This window comes from Lissotriton vulgaris, chromosome 9, assembly GCF_964263255.1.
Source record: "Lissotriton vulgaris chromosome 9, aLisVul1.2, whole genome shotgun sequence".
Lineage (NCBI taxonomy): Eukaryota > Metazoa > Chordata > Amphibia > Caudata > Salamandridae > Lissotriton > Lissotriton vulgaris.
The window spans coordinates 558,100,440-558,123,913 of record NC_141697.1 but is presented as its reverse complement, the minus strand read 5'-3'; the positions used below and the strand labels follow the sequence as shown (position 1 = coordinate 558,123,913).

Genomic DNA, 23,474 nt, shown 5'->3' with positions numbered 1-23,474 from the left:
GTCCTGATGTGGACACAATATTAGAGAAGATTAAAAAAGACACAGAGACAACCAAGTCTAAGGGTGCCTTGCAGTCCCAATAATTCAGAGGAGGCTCCTTTCGTCGCTCCGGTAACAGAGGAGCTGCACGAGATCAGGCATCCCAGCAGACTCCATACAATAAAGGGAGCACGCAGACCACCTATAATAAAAACAATAGAGGTGGATACCGTGGCAACAGCAACAAGGGCAGAGGACGAGGGAATAACAACACCAGATCCACCGCCAATACTAAACAGTGACGTCTTGTCACTGCCCCCAGACCATGTAACACCGGTCGGGGGACGATTACAACAGTTCCTGCCAGTCTGGGAAGGCATTACCACAGACAGGTGGGTGAGACAACTTATTCAGTACGGCTATTGTCTAGAGCTAACCTCCACTCCACCCAAAATACCCCCAAGACACCGTCCTATGTCCGCAGAGCACATACACTTATTGCAGCAAGAAGTCATCAGTATGCTGCAAAAAGGGGCCATAGAACTCGTCCCTATACAGCAACAGGGTACAGGGGTGTACTCGCTGTACTTCTTAATCCCCAAAAAGGACGGGTCTCTCAGGCCAATACTAGACCTCAGGCCCCTAAACCAATACATCTTGTCAGAACATTTTCACATGCTCACTTTACAGCAGGTTCTACCATTGCTCAGTCAGGGAGATTCCTCGCAACACTAGACCTGAAAGATGCATATTTCCACATACCGAAACATCCAGCACACAGGAAGTATCTCAGGTTCACCATACAGAATCAGCACTACCAGTTCAAGGTCCTGCCTTTCGGGGTGACAACAGCCCCCAGGGTGTTTACCAAGTGCCTAGCGACAGTAGCTGTGCACCTACGGAGAAACCATATTCACGTCTACCCCTATCTGGACGACTGGCTTTACTAAGCAAAGTCAGCCCAGCAATGTGCCAGCCACATGTCCCGCACTATTCACCTCCTACACAGCCACAGATTCTCATTTATCTACACAAAGTGTTATCTCCAACCCGCCCACGTACAACAGTACCTAGGTGCGACAATAGACACTCTGGCAGCAAAGGCACAGCCAAACTCAGCAAGAATCAACAGCATTCAATTACTGATTCAAAAATTCAGACCCCAACACTCGCTCCCAGCATGGGTGTTTATGTAGTTGATAGGCATGATGGCCTCCTGCATCTTCATAGTCCCTCACGTGAGACTACACATGCGTCCGCTTCAGGAGTGCTTAGCACGGCAGTGGAACCAGGCTCAAGGACAATTAAAAGACCTAGTGTTGGCGACCGGTCGCGCATACAACGCATTGGTGAAACCCACAAAACCTTTGCGGGGGACGACCGTTCCAAGAGCCTGTACCACAAATAGTGCTTACAACGGACGCATCTCTCCTGGGATGGGGAGCGCATGTCCTCCATTACACAGTGCAGGGACTATGGACGACACAGCAGAAGAAGATGCACATCAACCTGCTGGAACTGATGGCAATCTTCATGGCAATGAAGGCGTTCAAAGTACATTTGTGCAACAAAGTCGTGTTGATCCGGACGGACAACATGACTGCCATGTACTACATACAGAAGCAGGGAGGGACACACTCTCCACAGTTGTCACATCTAGCGCAAAGCAGGTGGAAGTGGGCCATTCAGAGAAACATCTTCCTCATGGCGGATCACCTCCCAGGCAAGGACAACCAGATGGCTGATCTGCTCAGCAGACACAGCCACCAGATGCACGAGTGGGAGATACATCCCTCAGTGCTACAACCGTACTTCCAGCAGTGGGGTCATCCAGAGATAGACCTGTTCGCCACAAGGAAAAACTCAAAATGCCAAAGCTTCGCCGCCAGGTTTCCACATCCGCAGTCTCCGGGCAATGCGATATGGATGAACTGGTCAGGCAAGTTTGTGTACGCTTTTCCCCCAGCCCCGCTCATACCACTAGTGGCACGCAAACTGCGACAACACTCAATGACACTCATCCTAGTTGCTCCAACGTGGGCGAGGCAACCGTGGTACACCACGTTCCTAGAACTTTCCGTGGTGCCTCATCAAAGGCTGCGATTAACACCCAGTCTTTTAACGCAGAGCCATGGAGGCATTCAGCACCCAGATCCCCAACAGTTGAACCTTGCGATCTGGCTCCTGAAGTCATAGTTTGGTTACCTGAACTTGCCTCCTGACTGTATGAATATTATCAAAGAGGCAAGAAGACCTACAACCAGAGCATGCTATGCGGCGAAGTGGAAACGATTTGTCATCTATTGTAGCAATAATGACATAAATCCGCTGGATGCATCAACTCAAAACATCATATGTTATCTGTTACATTTACACAGATGCAATCTAGCCTACAGTTCCATACGTATACATTTAGCTGCGGTGGCAGCTTATCTTCAGAACAGGCAGCACCTTTCACTCTTCAGAGTACCTGCTATTAAAGCTTTCATGGAGGGACTCAAACGAGTGATTCCTCCAAGACACCCACCTTCACCTGTCTGGAACCTGAACGTGGTTCTAACCAGACTGATGGGACCACCTTTTGAACCTCTACACTCGTGTGAAATACAATTCCTATCGTGGAAAGTGGCTTTTTTTGGTGGCGATTACATCACTTAGAAGAGTTAGTGAGCTGCATGCCCTAACCATTCAGGAGCCATTCATCAAAATTCACGCAAATAGGGTAGTGCTACGTACCAACCCTAAATTTATGCCAAAGGTGGTATCCCAGTTTCACATCAATCAAACTATATAACTGCCAGTGTTCTTCCCAAATCCAGATTCAGTGGCAGAAAGAGCTCTACATACCCTAGACGTTAAAAGAGCTCTCCTGTACTATATAGACAGGAAAAAACATTTCAGGAAAACTAAGCAACTGTTTGTTGCCTTTTCACCACAGCACAAAGGCAACCCCATTTCCAAATCGGGTATAGCCAGATGGATTGTTAAGTGCATTCAGATTTGTTATCAGAAAGCTAAATGCACATTAACAGTTTCCCCAAGAGCGCATTCAACAGGCAAGTTAGGGGCATCCATGGCTTCCATAGGAAACATTCCTCTAGAAGACATATGTAAAGCAGCCACATGGACTACCATACATACATTTACCAAACACTACTGTGTAGTTGTACACTCCAAACAGTTAGCAGCTGTAGGACAGGCTGTACTCAAGACTCTTTTTCAGACTGCTGCAGCTGGCACGGGCAACCACCGCTAAGGGGGAGACTGCTATACACCGATATGAATTCAGCAGCCCACATGCCTCGAACGGAATATGCTACTTACCAGTATGCAACTGTTCTTGGCATGTAGGGCTGCTGACATTCATATCGTCCGCCCTCCTCCCCGGTGCCTGTCGCAGCTGTAGCACTCAGAATTAATTTCTAGCATGGAAATCACTTACTGTATCATACTCCATCTCTACCACAATGGCGAAAAACAATCTGAGGATGGAGAGGATGCCCATGCGCACTGTTCAGTACTGAAAACCAAAGAAGCCCTGTCGGTACCTTTCAATCTGAAAATAGACATTGTTCAGTCAAAACCGGATCCATAGCAAAAGAAACTCTATTTTAATCCTAACAAAGGACATATGCCAAACACCATCCAAGCACAAGTTTCCTGATGATGACAGTCATTCTAAAATCCCTCAGAAAAAACAAAAAATGTTGTACCAGCTCTTTTTTCCACTACCATCACCTCCTCCTCCCCAATTTTACAAAGTTTACATATTACACCTCATCACTCTCCATTATCTCCCCATGGAGGAGACGATACTGATAAGGGAGACACACATGTACCAGGGGATACATGGACAGATTATACAATTGATCCTCCAATGGATAATTATCCTGACCTTTACCTTGCCAAGTCATCTCCACCTGATAACAATTTCTCTTATCAAGAGCTCATTGCCAGGGCTGCACATTACCATGGAGTGGAGGTCCACAAAGAATCCTTAGAGGAGGACTTTCTATTTGAGAATTTAGGATCGACACACAGGTCGAGCCATGCACTCCCTATTCTCAAAGGTATGATGAGGAACGCAGATGAGATTTTCAAATACCCTGTATGTGCACAAGTCCTCACTCCTAGTCGACAAGAAATGTAACCCTTCCCCAACAGATCCAGTGTTTATTAAAGGTCAGTTACCACTTGACTCTTTAGTAATATCTAATGCTCATAAGCGAGCTAATTCTAAAACTTCGGGGGATGCGCCTCCCCCAGATAAAGAGTCAAAACTCATAGATGCTTCTGGCAAAAGTATAGCTGCACAAGTGGCCAATCACTGGTGCATTGCTAACACACAGGGCCTTCTAGCCAGATACAATATTCCACCTTGTTTTTCACAGTCACCAGACCATCTAGTTGTGCTCGAGTAAGAGGTGCAATCTCTTTTACTGAAAGGAGCTATAGAACCAGTTCCACTTCATTGCATAGGTTCAGGAGTCTGTTCTCTCCCCTTTCTGATCCCCAAAAAGGACGGCTCATTAAGACCTATTCTAGATTTGAGAGAGTTGAACCGAGACATACTGTCAGAGCACTTTCACATGGTAACCCTTCAATAGGTACTTCCTCTTTTACAGCAAGGCGATTTTATGTCTATTCTAGACTTAAAAGATGCATATTTCACATTCCTATTCATCCAGCTCATCTCAAATACCTCAGATTTGTGATAGCAGGCAGGCATTACCAGTACAAAGTACTTCTGCTTGGAGTCACCACTGCTCCCAGAGTATTTACCTAATATCTAGCAGTAGTAGCTGCTCATCTCTGAAGACAATGTATGCATGTCTTCCCCTACCTAGACAACTGGCTTATCAAAGCCAGCTCTTACCAAACCTGTCTACAAAACACTCAGATAACAATACAATTAATTAATCAATTGAGCTTCACCATCAATGCACAGTCTTACCTATGTCCCGCACAGATGCAGTCTTATCTAGGAGCTACTATCAACACTCTAAAAGTTCTAGCCTTTCTCAATGCAGCCCTTCATAGACCCTATTCCACAGACTGCTAACAGACGCATCGCTCACCGGTTGGGTTGCCCATCTACAACATTACACAAGCCAGGATCTGTGGACCGACAATCACAAAAGTCTCCACATCAACTACATAGAACTTCTGGCGGTGTTCCTAGTACTCAAAGCCTTTCAGACTCGCCCTATAGGCAAAACTGTCCTAGTCCGCACAACATGACAGCAATGTACTATGTACAAAAACAAGGAGGGACACACTCTCTCCAACTGTCGCACCTCTCACAGAACATTTGGAACTGGGCAGTTCATCACAACATCTATCTTCTAGCAGAACACCTTGCAGTAGTAAACAACCAGATTTCCGAACTCCTCAGCAGACAGAGGCAGCAAGTTCACGAGTGGGAACTTCATCCCCAAGTTCTTCTTTCTTACTTCCAACACTGGGGATTTCCACAAATAGATCTGTTTGCCAAAGTAGACAACAAAAAATGCCCAAACTTCGCATCCAGCTTCCCACACCATCTATCCAAGAGCAATACCCTATGGATGAGTTGGTCAGGGATATTTGGCTACGCTTTTCTGCCTCTCCCACTACTTCCATTGCTAGTTCGGAAGCTCAGACAAACATCTCTTACACTGATCTTAGTAGCTCCCACATGGGCTTGTCAACCATGGCCCACCACCCTGTCAGTGGTTCCACATCAAAAACTACATCTCACCTCAAGTCACCTCACTCAGAGCCATGGAAAATCATACATCCAAATCCCAAGGAGCTCAACCTTGCGATCTGGCTCCTGAAGGCATAGTGTTTGGTTATTTAAATCTACCACCACAACGTATGAAAGCCCACTACCAGAGCATGCTATGCAGCAGAATGGAAAAGATTTGTTATTTATTGTAATAACAGCAAATTAATTCTCACAACGCCTCTATACAAAATATTGTCTGTTACCTGTTGCATTTACAGCAAACAGGGTTAGCTTACACTTCTCTCCTTTGACACATTGCAGCTAGCAGTGGCTACCTATTTGCAAAATAGACAGCATTTATCTCTTTTCAAAATTCCGGTAATCAAAGCTTTCATTGAAGTGTTGAAAAGGGTAATACCACAAAGAGTTCCACCTGCACCAGTGTGGAATCTTAATATTGTCCTTACAAGACTTATGGGTCCACCCTTTGAGCCCTTACATAAATGTCCTTTACAGTTTCTCTCATGGAAAGTTGCTTTCCTCATTGCTATCTCTTCATTGAGCAGAGTTGATGAGCAACAGGCTTTAACCCTGGAAGAACCTTTCTTTCAACTCCATAAATACAGAGTTGTTCTTCGCACCAACCCAAAATTCCTTCCCAAAGTGGTTTCTGCTTTTCATATTAACCAATCAGTTGAGTTGCCTGTGTTTTTTCCTCACTCTAATTCAGTGGCAGAAAGGGCTCTCCACACGCTAGACATTAGAAGGACTTTACTATACTATATGGAAAGGACCAAAGATTTTCACAAAACCAAACAACTATTTGTTGCATTTGCGCCCCTCACAAAGGCAACCCATCTCTAAATCAGGCATTTAAAGATGGATTGTTAAATGCATTCAAATATGCTATGCTAAAGCCAAAAGAACTGTATCCATATCCCCAGAGTGCATTCTACACGCAAGATAGGGGCTACTATGGCCTTTTTAGGCAATATTCCTCTAGCTGCAATATGTAAAGCAGCTAGATGATCTACACCACAGACATTTACTAAACACTACTGTGTAGATGTGTTAGCAAGGCAACAAGCCAATGTAGGCTAAGCAGTACTTAAACCACTGTTTTAGACAACTACAACAACTACAGGTTAGCCACCGCTTTGGGAGTGTACTGCTGTATAGTCTATGCAAAGCATGTGAGCCACAGCTCACATGCCTCGAACAGGTAGAGCAGGTAGAGCTCTGGATACAGATGCGCCCACCCGCCTCCCCGGGTACTTATAGTTGTTGCACTTTCTTACTTTACATACAAACGCATGGACAGTTCTATTCTACTTTTACTAACTCCATTCTCACCCTCTGTGGGAAAACAATCTAACAATGGAGTTGATGACCATGCGCACTATCACCAAAAGGAGGAGTCACCGAACCTCGTGACTTGAAATACTTCTTTAAAGACAAAAACAACTTGCAAACATCCAGACCCAACACTAGATGGCAGGAGTATGCAAAGCATGAGAATCTACAGCTCTACGTGCCAAGAACAGATGCTTATTGGGTTAGTAACATCCTTTTTTGCATTAAAAACAAATGTTCCTTCAAATGGAATGCTTTTCCTATGCAAGTATCCAGGATGGATAGTACATTATTCAGTTGTTTTTTTAGATAATTTTAGAAAGTTGATCTAAAACCCTATCAAACGTAAGAGAGTGATTAAAAATGAAGACAGCGTGGCTTTTGGAGTAGAAAGAGCTTTCATCAGTTGTACAAACAGACCTGGATGAAAATCCGCTCTTCTTTGTTGTTCCTCCACCACTGTCCTGCACTTGGGAAATGTGCATGAGGCTGACTGGAGATTACACAGGAGTACTTTGTACAGGTAGAAAGGATATACGCCACCTACAAAGCTCCAGGATTGTTTGTGCATTCTCGCTATTTACTCTTTTCTGTTGCAAATGAAGCATACCGAGGGCCCATTTCACACACGCAATGTCTCATTTACCATTGTGGTTTTATTGGTGTAAACCCAACATCCTGAATTCATTTCCTATTCATTTGTTTGCTGCATGGGTCTAAATTCTCATTTGCACATTTCTGCTGAATTAGAAAGTACCTGATGCAGATTATGTAGTTTTTTGAGCAGGAAGGAGGGTTTTCTATGGCCTCTTTCAGCTGGAGAGAGTTGATTTCTGCACAAAAAAATCCAGCTTGAAGTGGGTGCCTTCGGTAAGGAATTGCCAGAAACCTAGATTTCGCATAAATAACCATTTTACACACAGTGAGCACCCGTCCGGCGATGTTTTGCCATTTGAGATGAAAGTGATCTTTTCATCCCGGCCCAAAAACTAGAGCAGCACACAGTTGAAGTGATAAGAATGTCCTTGTGCTTTTCAGGTGGAGCTTTTCTGCAGAGGAAGATGGCTGCTGACCCTCTCCTGTCTCCTGTCAGTTTTTTCTGATGATAAAATTGTTGCTGTGGTTATTCAATTCCAATTTAGGCATTTAAACCCTCTCCTATATGCAGGGCCACTTGGATTACACGATTCTGTGGCATTTTCAGCATAAGATGATTTTCCACAAAAATAATTGTGCCTGCCTCCGATTTATAAAGTCGCAGCAACACGTGTTGCTGCGTATTGGGAAGCCGTTCGCCGAGGTTGACTAGTTACCTTTCAGTGGCTTATTGCGGCACTTGGATGCTTAACCTGTACTATTGAAGTAAAATCTTTCCCCAGACAGTGTTAACGTGTAAAAAATTCTAAATAATGAAGTTTCTAAATAATGAAATAATACCTTAAAAAAATGGGCTGCATTAGGCCACAAGATTAGTTTTTTCTTGCCGCATAATTTAACCAGCCCGTCGCACAATTTAACCATCCCTGCCACAAAAGCATAAGAAAATGGAGTTCACTTAGAACCGTGAGGAAAATAGGGAAGTAAACTCTGCAGAGCAAACTCGCTGTGTAGGTAGCAAGCATGCAGGGAAGAGTATTCGCCAATCAGGGGCAAGAACACAAATGGCAATAAGATGCTCTCTCTTGGCCCCTGCCTGGGTTCATTCCTTGTTTAAGCTCCGAAGCGCTCTCTTATGCTCAACCAGCATTAGCATGTGCGTGCATTTTCTGGAAGGCAGGCAGAGAGGCCGAGGATGGACCAATGGCAGCCTGCCGGCCTGTCTACTTCTAAGCCGGTCTTTCCACATAATTTGGTGTCTCCTGCCGCATAATTCTGGTGGCGCTGGTTATATGTGTTGAAAATTCTATGCACACAGCCTGTATTCTCTTTAGCAATAGACAAGAAACCGAAACTGAAAGGTTGAGGGTTACAGGTAGAAGCTGAAGGGGGGCTCCCAGTGTCACCTTTCACCTTCGATAGTCTAACAGTCATAAGTGATGCGCAGGGTGCAGCTAGGGTGACCAACTGGCATGGGTGTGAATTCAGGACGGGGAGTGTAAAAATTCAGGACAAAGGGACAAGATTTCAGGAAAGAGGGTCAAATTTCAGGACAAAAATTTGGGACAAAGGGCAAGTTTTACCGACCCTACAAGTTAGGTTTTGCAATAGTATGTAAGTAAATAGACAACAAACATAAGTATAAGTGAAAAAAAGTTTATATTAGGTTAAAAAGTAGTACAGCACTCCAAGCAAAGTTTGACAACGGAAATAACAGTTTTGACACCGGTAATATTAGTTTTGCTGCTAGTGTTTAAAATTATATTTTTTCTCTGAACTAGCACACTTCAGAAGTTCTTTGTTCTTAAGAGCTAATTGGTAAAAGTCAGCACACAAATGTTTCATGTTCGCCTGGATCTACAATTTTGCCTTAACAAGACCAACATTACATCTATTTCGTGTGTCAATCCAGATGAACTTCAACTGAGAACAAAATCCTTTCAGTAGGTGCATTACTGCCTGGCAAGCTAAGTATATATGATATTATTTTTTTTATGATATGGACATCACAAGGCAACTTTGCCACAGCATTCAGCCGTTTCTGTGCACATGGCAAGACTGTGACTGCCACAGCTCGCATAGCCGGAGCAATTAAACTGTACTCATTAAATAAATGTTGCAGTTCCAAAGGCCGGGTCAAGTTACTGCATCGGCAGCTTTGCAGAGCTACTGGAAAGTGAGTTTCTCTTAAGCAGCCTGGTTTTATTGCTGACAAATAATGGCTCTAAAAAATCAAACAATTTTTCTAAGTACTTAAAGAAGCTCTGCAAAAATTCCCAAAAATCGCTCTTCATGATTGCGCTCAACTCCGATTCATGGGCCACTAAATAGCTGTGTACTTGGAAACCAAAGAACATATTCTCCAATCTGTCCTTTAAGTTGTTCCTTAATATTCTGAAGATGCCTGGTACCTCTGGGGCGCTCAGCTCATCCTTCTCCAGCTTCAGGATACACGTGTTAAAAATTACCAAAATGTTGTGCACAAAGAAAAGGTAAACCTTGCCTTGTGACATAGTGGCCTCCCCACTTTCATGTCCTAGAAAATCCCATATTGGTCTGGGTGTTTTTTCTGGCCCAAGGGAAAGGAAATAAGATTTTAGTGCTGCCCAGCACTTCAACAGTTGCGCAATGGTTGGGAACAACGTGAGCCACCGTGTTGGGACATGCCGAAACAAAGGCTACCACTCTAGGTCCACAAAAGCGAAAAACTCTTTCAACTCTGCTGTCCGCTTTGCGGAAGAAGAGAAATGGCTGTAGGCTTTTAGAACAAAGGTTTCCACATCCATTGAAAGTCCATTATTAGCATGTTTAGCACAGTTGTGCATTATATGGGCAGAACAGTTTGCAGGCAGAATGTCTTAATTTGCTCCCTTCAAGAGCTGGAACACAGAATGATGTCTGCCATAGTTGACACTAACGTAGTCCCCACAGTATGCCGTGCCCTGCTCCATTTTCAAACCATTCTTATTTAATTTTGTTGTGATCTGCTGTGCAATAGCTGTAGCAGTCTCTGCTGCATTCTCAGAGAAATCCAGTAGAGTGTAGGCCACACCGGTGGTGAAATTAAGGTGCTGCAACAAAAGTGGGTAGAGTTTAATGTTACCTTTGTTTGAGGCATCACTGCAAATGGAATAATATCCATTTTTTAAGTCTTCTTGTGCTTGCTGCTACGATAAAGGTGCAAGCACATTCACAGTGATGCTTGATTCCTTTGTTCGGCCACAGGATGCTTTCATAGCAATGGATGAGTCTGGATACATTACTTTGCTTAGCTTGATGCCACAATCCAGGGAGCAGTAGGTGATGTGATGCTTCACAGCATGGTACACCTGAGTCACCTCTGCAGCTGTGACCTAAAATGTAAAAAAAAGAATACCCAAAGGTATAAGTACGCAAAGAAAATCTCCATTGGTTAAGAAAACAGTGGCCACAATGGCGCTTAGAACTGCAAATGTAAGCTGGTAACCCAAAAGCAATTATGATGTGCTCTTAATATAAACAGAGTGAGAAAAGCATGGGAAAGGCAACCTGACTTGGTAAACACTGCTGCACATTTAAAGAAAGTAACAGAAAATTGTTAGATGGCTCACCTATTCAGTTTGGGAGTCTTAGAGTATGACAAAGCAAGAAGAGTGTACAAGAATTACATAAAACCTGTGTCACATTATGATAAAGCAAACAATTACTTTGGATACTTCTGGCTGGAAGCTTGGTTGCAGGTAAGATGAAATTGTGGCCATCTTCGCCCTGCCTGAGGCATTTTTCTTATGCTGTGCTCCTGCCTCATGGGTTTTGATATCACGCTCTCTTCCATGGGCAATGGAAAAGTCTTTATTGCCAAAGTTGCACCTGGCTTGTACACATCTTCTGACACCTTGCGGATGTTGCGGTTTGAAAGTTCCCATTCTGGTCTGTACTTCACAAAGCGCTTTTTTGCTCGTTTCTTGAGTGGCGCTTGCATGGAGTTTGCCTGCGATGTAGATGTTGCATCTAAATATTGCTCGCTATCCGATGTGAAGAATTCCTTCTTTAAAGTCTAGCTTCCCGTATGGGAGTAAATGAAGAACGATTTCTCCTAAATAGGCATTTTTTTAGGGAAATTATGTGAAGTTCCTACATCTATGGACACTGGTCTACAAAAAGCTTGGTGTTTTATTGTTGTATTAGTCGAAATTTTATAAGCGCCCTACTGTTTCTCTTCTTTGGTAGATGCAGCGCCTCAACGTCTCTTGTGTGAACGATTGCAAAGCATTCACGTTAATTCACCATGTGGTAGTAGTCTCAATTAGAGTTGTATGACTGCTATTGGGGGCACACTCAGGCCTACAAACATTACATGAGTTCATTCTATGGGATCCTAAACATTTGCCACAACCCTCTTGCCTGCCTTTTAATGATAGACAAGGTAATAAGCATAAACCACCAGGTAGCCAACCTTTGGCTTCCAAAATGAAACCTACTACTTTAGATGAAGAGCTGCACTGTGGAAGCGTGCTACTGGGAGCACAGAACCACTTTCAAAAGCACCTCAGAGTGGTGTCTCCAAGCGCAGAAAAAAACAGTTCAGTAAGTTTGAATAGCGGCCCTAATGCGCACAATCAGCCCAATGCTAGCAGGCAGTTAATGGTCCAACCAGTGACGTAGCATGGGCAGGGCCACAGGGGCGGGTGCTCCGGGTGTAAAATTTGTAGCGGTACAAAATTTTCAAAAGAAACTACATTTGTAAGATTCTCAATACTGGACTGGTGGAAGGGACTCCGGAAGTGCTAACAAGCCAGGGGTTAAGGGGCGCAATACTTGCCTTGCCCTGGGCAGTGGTAACCCACACTACTCTGCTGGGTACAGCCACTTGTAAAGATTGAAAACGAAGGGGAGTACGTTTCTGTCAGCAGCGGAGCTGACATCTGCCATTATATACAACCCATGCTGATGCAGCTGACTTCAGAGACAGGAGCACAGTTGTAGAGTCAACTGGTGCTGACATAGCTACCTTGGATACCAAGGGAAAAACTGCAGCTGATCACACTGCATCCTCTAATACTATTGTCCTGGCCTTATGGGAACATCTGCACAAGACTAACTATAAGCCGTCAGCACATTCTGTGACTGACTATCTTGTGGCCACTACATCAGGATGTCTCGGACCAGATGGCCTCGAAGTAGTCGCGTTCCCACTCAAGCACTGTGCCAGCAGGCAGCTATTGCTGCAACCTCTGGATCTGATACACAGTTGTGAGGATCATACCCAAGACGAGCTAGTTCATGTCAATAACGGGGTTCATACCTGCCATAGCAACAAATCGACAGTCCCGCAATGCCCTCTTCAGTGATCACCAAGGGAAACACTACAACTGAGCACACTACTCCTCATTATGAAATTGATGTGCCCTTAATAGAATTTCTGTAGAACAGAAGACCTCAACCTTCAGCAAATTATGTGACTGACTCTATTTCATTGCAAGCTGTAAGAAACTATGACCAAGGAGTAGCTGTGTTCCCACGTACGTGTTACAGCATGGAATGCGAGTGGAAGGGATAGTAATTTGTGATTGTGACATCGGAAATATGATACGGAAATAGAGTACATAAGTTCCCGGGAATCAGGAATATCCTTTATTTACATGCACAGTGGGTGTCTGCAACCTGCAATTGTACCAACTTCACCAATACAGCCCTCTGTCTATCAAATTCCTTACTTCACTCCTTAACCTGACTCTTTTCAAGTCTAACTGTATAAATCCTCTCTGTGTGATCAGAATCACTGCATTCTAAGACATATATGAAGCTATCTTCATTTCTTGTGTGATACGCTGCAGTGAACTATAGTATCCTTCCAAATTTGTATCACTTGTGCATGCCTTAAATACTTGTAGGGCGTTGTTTATGACAAAGTGACTCAGTGCGGTACCGCAAGCCATTTGGCAGCACCGCACTGAGTCACTTACAAAGGGCATGGATGTGTCATATCTACAACGATATGACGGATCCCTCTGCTCCTCTCTGCGCTAGCGCACAATTGGCTGCAATGCAGGCACTCTTGCACCATGGTGTAGGGGTGCATGCGTTGCGGGGAGATTGTTTTCGTGCAGGAAGGTGTTCCTTCCAGCACAAAACCAATCATGAGAGGTGATATCCTTTTTCTGTGTGTGCTGCAGAAGGCAGCACACATAGAAAGAAGGTAAACTGAGGAAAAATGAAAACTTTTCACCTTGTTGTGCCTCCCCTGGGTAGGGGTAGGATTCTGACGCATTCCCAGGTTTACGATTTCTCGTAAATCTGGAATGTGTCAGGTTCCATTAATGTTGTGTGGGAACACCCACAGCAACATCCATGGAACGCCCTTTTCACGCAAAGTGCTGCGTGTTAGGGGGGCGTATTTACAAGGACAGGAAAAGCCACGCATGGTGGCTTTTCATGTTCTTTTAAATATGGGGTAGCAAAATGCACCGCTGGTGCCTCACAGTGATGCAGCGACGGCGCAAGGGTCTTGTAAATGTGCCCCATTGTCTGCAGCGATATATATACATATATATATATATATATATATATATATATATATATATATATATATATATATATTAGTGTGGTTCATAAACTGTTTAATAGGTCAGTAATAATATTTCACAATATTTTTATGTAGAAATATGTATATAATGCTTCTATAGTGTAATCATAGGTGAAAGGGATCAAAGTGCTGTACTGGGTTTAAGGAAGACCGAGATACAAAGGCCCTCAATACAAGTATGTCAAATAGGGTATGGCATTTACCCCTCTAAGATATTTACCGTCTGTGGTAAATACCTCCTATTCTGAGTTTTCAAGAGGAAAATGAGGCATAACATGCAGTATTGTTTTTTAAGGCAACAAATTATGACTGTTTTGTCTTGTTTTCTGTCCTTTTTTTCTGATAAATATCAGCCAGTTTTACATGCTGAAATTCATCAGGAAAGCTGCAAAGGTGTTATAATTATCACCCAACTCTTACTGCTAATGCCTGTGCAAACACATTCGCAAACACATCGAATTGTGTCCTTAAACTCATAAGGAGGTCCAAAGAGGTATTCAAGGCAGAAGATGCAGGGTTCTGATAGGAGGGGGTTGGACTAGCCACAGTGTCATGATTAGGGCTGGGTGTAATTTGTGTAGCGCCACTATGCAAGATTTTGGAAAATAATGTGTGGAAAACGAGGGCACGTTCTGAGGGTCCGTGAGCCTTGGCAGACTCCTTGATCTCCCTGGCCTGGTTGGGTTGGAAAGCAGGGACCGGCCCGGGGCCTGGGAGCCCCCGTCCTACGGCCTGCCAAGAGTCCAACTGCCCTGGACAAGGGTCCCTGGTGCAGAGCCCCGGAGACCTGCAATGCTCCCGGGCAGTCCTCCCCAAGCGTCTGGGCCCCAGGAGCGCTTGCGGGCCTCCCCATTCCTGAGGCCCAGCGTGGGGTTTCGGAGCCCACTGAGCCCTGCAGCCCCGGAACCCTACAAGGGCAGGCGCGGGGTGGGAGCCCTCCCGTGAAGGCTCGGGTGGGCTGCTGGGAGTTCTTTCAGTCCCGGCCACCTGGTCGCACCTTTCACCTCGGCCATCCGGTTGCACGCAATGCTTTCCAATGGGGCGACCAGAGCCTTTCTGAGCAATAGTTGTGCTTTATAAATACACAATACAAATACAAATGGCCGGTCTTCCCTGGAAGTCCCGATGAGGTGCCATTTGCCTGCCCGATCCCAGCGAGGGCTCCAGGAGGTCGGGCGCCTCCACGCCCTGGGTCCCCTCCGTCACTCTGTGTGCGCAGGTTCCAAGAAAGAGGGGTAGCCTTCCTCCGGATTACTAAGGGCAGGGTACCTCTCCTGGGCTGGCGGTTCTCTGCCGGTGACCAGATGGTCTGTGCTCAGACAACACCTCTCCTCCCTTAAGGGGGGTGGGGGAGGGGCCTCCGGGCCACGGCATGGCAAAGTGCCCGGGACGGGCTCCATGGTTCCCGGGCAGTCCTCGTCCGGGGCTCCCTCCTCCAGGCTAACGGCATGGCTGAATGACCGGGACGGGCTCCATGGGTCCCGGGAAGTCCTCCCCTCGGGCATCTGGGGCTCACTCCTCCAGGCCAACGGCATGGCCCAGTGCCCGGGACAGGCGCCATGGGTTCCGGGCAGTCCTCTTCCAGGCGTCCGGGCCTGAGAGCTCCGGTGGTCCTTCCCCGTGCCTGAGGCCCAGCCGGGGTTTCCCGGGCCCCTGAGCCCTGCCCTACGTGGGCAGGCAGGAGCCCTACTGCGAAGGCTCGGGTGGGCAGCTGGGATTCCTTTTGATACCGACCATCTGGTCTCACCTTTCCCCTCGGCCATCGGGTCGCACCCAATGCTTTCCAATGGGGCAACCAGATGGCCGGGCTTCCCTGGAAGTCCGGATGAGGTGCCATTTGCCTCCCCAATCCCTGCAAGGGATCCAGGAGGTCGGGCTCCTCCGCGCCCTGGGTCCCCTCAGTCACTCTATGCGTGCCGGTTCCAAGAAAGAGGGGCAGCCTTCCTCCAGAATACTAGGGGCAGAGTATGCCTGGACACTCCTCCCAGGCTGGCGCTTCTCTGCCGGGGACAAGATGGGCCATGCCTGGGCAACAACTCCCTAGGCGTCCGGGGCTCCCTCTTCCAGGCCAACTTCAGGGCCGAGTGCCCAGGATGGGCTCCATGGTTCTCACGCAGTCCTCCCCCGGGCGTCCGGGGCTCCCTCCTCCAGGCCAACTTCATGGCCGAGTGCCTGAGACGGGCTCCATGGGTCGCGGGCAGTCATAGACCCAGACGTCCGGGGCTCCCTCCTCAAGGCCAACGGCATGGCCGAGTGACTGGGACGGGCTCCATGGGTCCCGGGCAGTCCTCCCCCGGGCGTCCGGGGCTCCCTCCTCCAGGCCAACGGCATGGCAGAATGCCCGGGACGGGCTCCATGGGTCCTGAGCAGTCCTCCCCCGGGCGTCCAAGGCTCCCTTCCCCAAGTCAACAGCATGGCAGAGTTCCCGGGACAAGCTCCATGGGTCCCGGGCAGTCCTTCCTCGGGTGTCCGGGGCTCCCTCCTCCCGGCCAACGACATGGCCCAGTGCCCAGGACAGGCTCCATGGGTCCCGGGCAGTCCTCCCCGGGCGTCCGGGCCCGAGAGCTCCGGTGGTCCTCCCTGTGCCCCATGCCCAGCCGGGGGTCCCCGAGCCCCTGAGCCCTGCCCTGCATGGGCAGGCAGGAGTTCTACCGCGAAGGCTCGGAGAGTGCAGCTGAGAGTCCTTTTAATCCCGGCCATCTGGTCGCACCTTTCCCCTCGACCATCTGGTCGCACGCAATGCTTTCCAATGGGGCGACCAGATGGCCGGGCTTCCCTGGAAGTCCGGATGAGGTGCCATTCGCCTCCCCGATGCCAGCAAGGGATCCGGGAGGTCGGACGCCTCCGCGCCCTGGTTCCCCTCCGTCACTCGGTGCACACGGGTTCCAAGAAAGAGGGGTAGCCTTCCTCCGGATTACTAGGGGCAGGGTATGCCCGAACACTCCTCCCGGGCTGGTGGTTCTCTGCCTGGGGACCAGAATGGCTATGCCTGGGCAACACCTCCCTAGGCATCTGGGGCTCCCTCCTCCAGGCCAACGGTATGGCAAAGTGCCCAGGACGGGCTCCATGGGTCCCGAGCAGTCCTCCCCTGGGCGTACGGGGCTCCTTCCCCCAGGCCAACAGCATGGCTGAATGGCCGGGATGGGCTCCAAGGGTCCCGGGCAGTCCTCCTCCGGGCATACGGGGCTCACTCCTCCAGGCCCACAGCATGGCCAAGTGCCCGGGGCGGGCTCCATGGGTCCCGGGCACTCCTCCCCCGGGTGTCCGGGCCCGAGAGTTCCGGCAGCCCCACCTGCGCCTGAGGCCCAGGCGGGAGCCCTACCGCGAAGGCCTCGGGCGGGCAGATGGGAGTCTTATCTGTCCCGGACATCTGGTCGCACCCCTCTCCTCGACCATCTTGTCTCAACCAATGCTTTCCTATGGGGCGACCAGATGGCTGGGCTTCCCTGGAAGCCCCGATGAGGTGCCATTCGCCTCCTGGATCCCAGCCAGGGATCCAGGAGGTCGGGGGCGTTCGCGCCTAGGATCCCCAGAGCCTCGTGGTGCACACAGGTTCCCAGAAAGAGGGGTAGCCTTCCTCCGGATTACTAGGGACAAGGTACTCTGGGACCCCGCTCGGCCCAGCGGTCCTCAGCCGGCAGCTGGACAGGCCAGGATGCCGCCCCAGGCCCAGCTCTGGGTCCGTCCCTGGGCCTGCCACGTGGCAGGATGCCCTGGATGGGGTCAGGCGGACCTGGGGAGACTCCCCCTGATGGGCTGGGTCCAGGGGCCCCGGAGAAGGTGGCCTCCCCACCCCATGCTCCATCCTGGGTCCCGGGACGGGGTCCGGAGGGCCCGGGGACGCGTCCCCTGGGCCTCAGGGCCTGGAAGCCCCGGCTGGGTCCAGGGGCCCAGCCGGGCCTTGGGTCGGGTGCTCGGCACCTGGGCCCTGTCCCCTGGCCTGCTGTACTGCCAAAGACCCGGGACGGGGTTCCTTTGTGCCCGGGGAGCCTCCCGTGTTTGGATGGGTTCAGGAGCTCCATTAGGGGCCCCTGAGGGCCCCGGGGAGGGTGGCCTCCCCACCCCGGGCTCCGTCCTGCGTCCTGTCGCGTGGCAGTCCGGAGGGCCCGGGGAGGCGTCCGCTGTGCCTCCGGGCCTGGGAGCCCCGGCTGGGTCCAGGGGCCCGGTCGGGCCCTGGGACAGGTGCTTAGGCCCTGGGTCCTGTCCCCCGACCTGCTGCACTACCAAAGGCCTGGGACGGGGTTCTGTTGTGCCCGGGGAGCTTCCCCTTGCTTGGCTGGGTTCATGAGCCTCCATCCGGGGCCCCTGAGGGCCCCGGGGAGGGTGGCCTCCCCACCCCAGGCTCCGTCCTGGGTCCTGCTGCGTGGCAGGGTGCCCGGGATGGCGTCCGGAGGGGCGTCCGCTGCGCCTCCGGGCCTGGGAGCCCCGGCTGGGTCCAGGGGCCCGGTCGGGCCCCGGAACGGGTTCTCGGGCCCTGGGCCCCGTCCCCCGGCCCGCCGCACTGCCAAAGGCCTGTGACAGGGTTCCGTTGTGCCCGGAGAGCCTCCCCTTGCTTGGCTGGGTTCAGGAGCTCCATCCGAGGCCCTCAGGGGCCCCGGGGAGAGTGGCCTCCCCACCCCAAGCTCCATCCTCGGTCCTGCCGTGTGGCAGGGTGCCTGGGATGGTGTCTGGCGGGCCCGGGGAGGCTTCCCCTACATCTCTAGGCCTGGGAGCTCCTGCTGGGTCCAGGGGCTCCGACTCTGGGCCCCGTCCCCCGGCCTGCTGCACTGCTAAAGGCCCGGGTCAGGGTTTTGTTGTGCCCGGGCAGCCTCCCCTTGCTTGGCTGGGTTCAGGAGCACCGGCCGGGGCCTCTGAGGGCCCTGGGAAGGCGGCCTCCCCAACCCAGCCTCCGTCCTGGGTGATGCCACTTGGCAGGGTGCCTGGGACGGGGTCCGGAGGGCCCAGGGAGGCGTCCCCTGCGCCTCCGGGCTTGGGAGCCCCGGCTGGTTCCAGGGGCCTGGCCAGGCCCCGAGTTGGGTGCTCGGGCCCTGGGCCCTGTCCCCCGGCCTGCCACACTGCCAAAGACCCGGGACGGGGTTCCATTGTGCCCGGGGAGCCTCCCCTTGCTTGGCTGGGTTCAGGAGCTCCATCCCGGGCCCCTGAGGGCCCCGGGGAGGGTGGCCTCCCCACCCCAGGCTCCGGGTCCCTGCTGAACTGCCAAAGGCCCAGGTCGGGGTTCCGTTGTGCCCGGGCAGCCTCCCCTTGCTTGGCTGGGTTCAGGAGCACCGGCCGGGACACCGGGGAGGGCGGCCTTCCCACCCCAGGCTCCGTCCTGGCTCCTGCCGCATGGCAGGGTGCCTGGGACGTGGTCCGGAGGGTCCGGGGAGGCATCCTCTGCGCCTCCGGGCATGGGAGCCCCCTCTGGATCCAGGGGCCCGGCCGGCCCCGGGTCAGGTGCTCTGACCCTGGGCCCAGTCCCCTGGGCTGCTGCTCCACCTAGGGCCCAGGACCGGTGCAAGACGAACCAAAGTGAAAGCATTTGCAAAGAATGTTTTCATTAATCAAGAACGAAAGTCGGAGGTTCGAAGACGGTCAGATACCGTTGTAGTTCCGACCATAAACGATGCCGACTAGCGATCTGGCGGCGTTATTCTCATGACCCGCCGAGCAGCTTCCGGGTAACCAAAGTCTTTGGGTTCCCGGGGGAGTATGGTTGCAAAGCTGAAACATAACCCCTTCGCAGCTGGGCAAATTCCCATGCTGTGCTGGGGGGCGGGGGGCGCGCACAGCGCCCCTGTGCTCATGACGAGGTCAGCTTGTCATGAGCCACGGTGGTCGTGTGCTCATGACTAGCTGAGCTCGTCATGACCACACCCGTTTCTTTAGAACGTTCGCACAGCAGGGGAATTAGCCCAGCGTGCGAGCGTTCTAAAGGTCATGACGAGCTCAGCTCGTCATGAGATTCGAAGGGGTTAAAGGAATTGACGGAAGGGCACCACCAGGAGTGGAGCCTCCGGCTTAATTTGACTCAACACTGGAAACCTCACCTGTCCTGGACACGGAAAGGATTGACAGATTGATAGCTCTTTCTCGATTCTGTGGGTGGTGGTGCATGGCCGTTATTAGTTGGTGGAGCGATTTGGCTGGTTAATTCCGATAACGAACAAGACTCATCCATGCTAACTAGTTACGCGACCCCCAGCTGTCGGCGTCCAACTTCTTAGTGGGACAAGTGGCGTTCAGCTTCATGAGATCGAGCAATAACAGGTCTGTGATGCCCTTAGATGTCCGGGGCTGCACGCGCGTTACACTGAACGGATCAGCTTGCGTCTACCCTTCGCCGACAGGTGCGGGTAACCCGCTGAACCCCGTTCATGATAGGGATTGGGGATTGCAATTATTTCCCATGAACGAGGAATTCCCAGTAAGTGCGGGTCATAAGCTCACGTTGATTAAGTCCCTGCCCTTTGTACACACCGCCCGTCGCTACTACCGATTGGATGGTTTAGTGAGGTCCTCAGATCGGCCCCGCCAGGGTCGGCAACGGCCCTGGCGGAGCACCGAGAAGACGATCAAACTTGACTATCTAGAGTAAGTAAAAGTCGTAACAAGGCTTCCGTAGGTGAACCTGCGGAACGATCATTAATGGCGGAGCGGCCCGAGCGACCGACGGCGCCAGCCTGAAGCCCTCGGCCACCTCCTGAAAGCCCACACGTAGGCACCGAGCCCGGCCCTCCCTGGCGCGCCCCAGCCGGCGGAGCGGTCTGCAGCCACATGGGGTGCTTGGGTGAGGACCAGAACTTTAGAGGGCCTCTTTCTCCCGGGGAGGGCCTGACCGACTTGTGAGGAACTGTGGATGGGGGGCGTCCCCTGTCCCTCTCCGAGACAGAACCCAAGTTCACCTGGCACGACATCCCCTCGAGTGGGGGGAAACCGAATGGCAGTGCATCCCTGGGCTGGTACCACCCCTTCCTTGAAAGACCCTGGTGCAGGCTGGGCCCTCCCACGCCCGAGTCCCGGCCCGGCCCGACCAGGTTTGGGGCTGCAAGGGAGTAGCCCTTCTCGGGCAGCAGGGCGGCCTGGAAGAGAAGGGGCCAAGGGCCTGTGAGAGGACCTTGGCTCCTCTCGGTGGGAGGCGTGTGGGATCAGGAGCCACCTGGCTCTTCCCTTCCGGCGCCTCCGACCCAGGCGAGGATGGTGGTGGGCTAATCGCCAGCCCGCCGGCATGGCTCGGGGCCGCCCGGCGACGGACGGCTGACGTGCAGGTGGAGCGAACTTTCCTTGTTGCCAGGTACCCGGTTTGACCCGGTCCCGTGCGGCCGGGCTAGGGGGTTTGAAGACTCGTGCGGTCCCTCCTGTTGACCCTGGGAGGGACCAGCGGCTGCAGGGCTGCCTGCTCCCGTCACACTGGGAGCCCCCTTCCTCGCCCGTGGGTGGGTGGGGGGGACTCCCGGGCCGAGCACCTGGCCATGTTTTTTTTCTCCCAACGGTGCAGTCTGACTCCCAGAGGGGAAGCCTTGAACGGGGCCGTCTCGCCGCGTGGGTGGCAGACAGACGGCGTCACCTTCCTCCTGCCTCTCCTGTGCCTGCAGGTGGGTGAACGTTTTAGAAAAGTTCCCTGTGACTCTTGGCGGTGGATCACTCGGCTCGCGCGTTGATGAAGAACGCAGCTATCTGCGAGAATTAGTGTGAATTGCAGGACACATTGATCATCGAAACTTCGAACGCACCTTGCGGCCATGGGTTCCTCCCGGGGCTACGTCTCTCTGAGGGTCGCTCGATCGTCAATCGCCCTGGGGCTTCCCCGGGACGCACCTGGGGCCGTTGCAGGGTTAGCTCCACTTCCCCTTCGTCCCCCCACAAGTTCAGACCCCCGATCGCCCTTGGCAGGGTCCCTCGCCAGGTCCTGCCGTGGAGGTACGCCGCCAGCGTGCCTGGCCCCGAGAAAGGGGCCTGGCTACCGGTCCGCCCCTGGGCACCTGGCTGTGTGCCGCGTGTGGCTGTCTGTGGTGTCCCACCAGCTGCCCGCACACATGTGCCTCAGGCGCCCACCTCCGCAGCCGGCTTCCCGAAGGCCCTGATTTTATATTAAAAACAGTGCTTTGGGCTACACCATTTCCAGCTGAAAGGCAATATTTCTCTCCATGTGTTCACATATCTGGCATGTCACGCAGTTGGTGCTTACTTTCCCCCATGTTAAAGAACATTAGATGTTTCAGCACCCAGGCAAATGTGCTCCATAGCTAAGTCTCAAGGTGAGACCGATTGCATTGCAGATGCTTGTCTATAAGTGTCTCTGTGTATGCTTTGTAGTCTTGGATCTCTGAGCAGTTTCTTCCGATTCCCCCAGGAATTGTCCTATTGGGAGGTTTCCCCTTAGGGACGAGGGTATGCGCTATTAAAATGCAACAGACTGTTTTTGTCCATTTAATTTTTTTAAAAAAAGAGTTTTATATAGCACAAACACGGCCCAAAGGTATCAGAGCGCTTTACATGACCACCAGTTGTGTTACAGACAGACACATGTATTTTGTTAGGCATAGGGAGTTTAAGTAATTTACCCAGAATCACAGGATGTTGAGCATCCCTGCCCAGACTCAAACCCAGTTCGTCAGATTCAAAGTCGACTGCTCTGGCCGTTTGGCCATATCCTTTACCATTGGCTTGGTATAAAGTTCTGTGGAGAATTTGCCATTCTTAGCTCAAATTGTCAAGTCTAAGAAGGGTACTTCCTTTCTATCATGGCTCATGGTAAATCTCAGGGACCTGTAATGGTTGTTCGCCCATTTAGAGTCTGAGTTGCCTTTTCTTCATTACCGTGCCAAATGATAACCACGTTGTCTATATAGCAACATCAAAGCTGTAATTCCTGCCCAACGGGGTCGCGGGTTCAAATATACTCTTGCTCGAACCAATGCACATATAGACAGGCCACGTCGCCACCATGCAGAAGATTCTCAAAATGGTCAAAATTACTACTACCTAACTCTATCACCCTACTCTAGGGAGCTAATTCCATACTCTGTAGTCACTACCTACCTGGCATGTCTGACCTGGAATCAGAGGACGCCATGGCAAGCTCCCCCAACCATAACTCTGATAATTTTAAATCCTTCCTTCAGAAGGAGATGAGGACCTGCATGCTTAATACATTCCGTGAGCTTATGTCCAACAAAAGGTCCCTCTTACCTGACGAGGACACTTCAGACCCCGAAGCTGATCACTCCAAATCCACCAAAAAAATTAAGCACTGTACCAATACCAGTGGAGGTCACGCCACCTCATCCGAGT

General features: G+C 51.0%; 1 non-coding gene and 1 pseudogene across 1 annotated transcript; both read left to right on the top strand.

Moving 5' to 3' along the window:
* Positions 1-19,884: 19,884 nt before the first annotated feature.
* On the top strand, positions 19,885-20,820 carry LOC147691784 (18S ribosomal RNA; annotated as a pseudogene; the record flags this gene model as incomplete).
* Positions 20,821-21,805: 985 nt separating this feature from the next.
* On the top strand, positions 21,806-21,959 carry LOC147691783 (5.8S ribosomal RNA). Its single transcript, XR_015300205.1, has one exon. It is a non-coding gene; the product is annotated as a 5.8S ribosomal RNA (ribosomal RNA).
* The last annotated feature ends 1,515 nt before the right edge of the window (positions 21,960-23,474 follow it).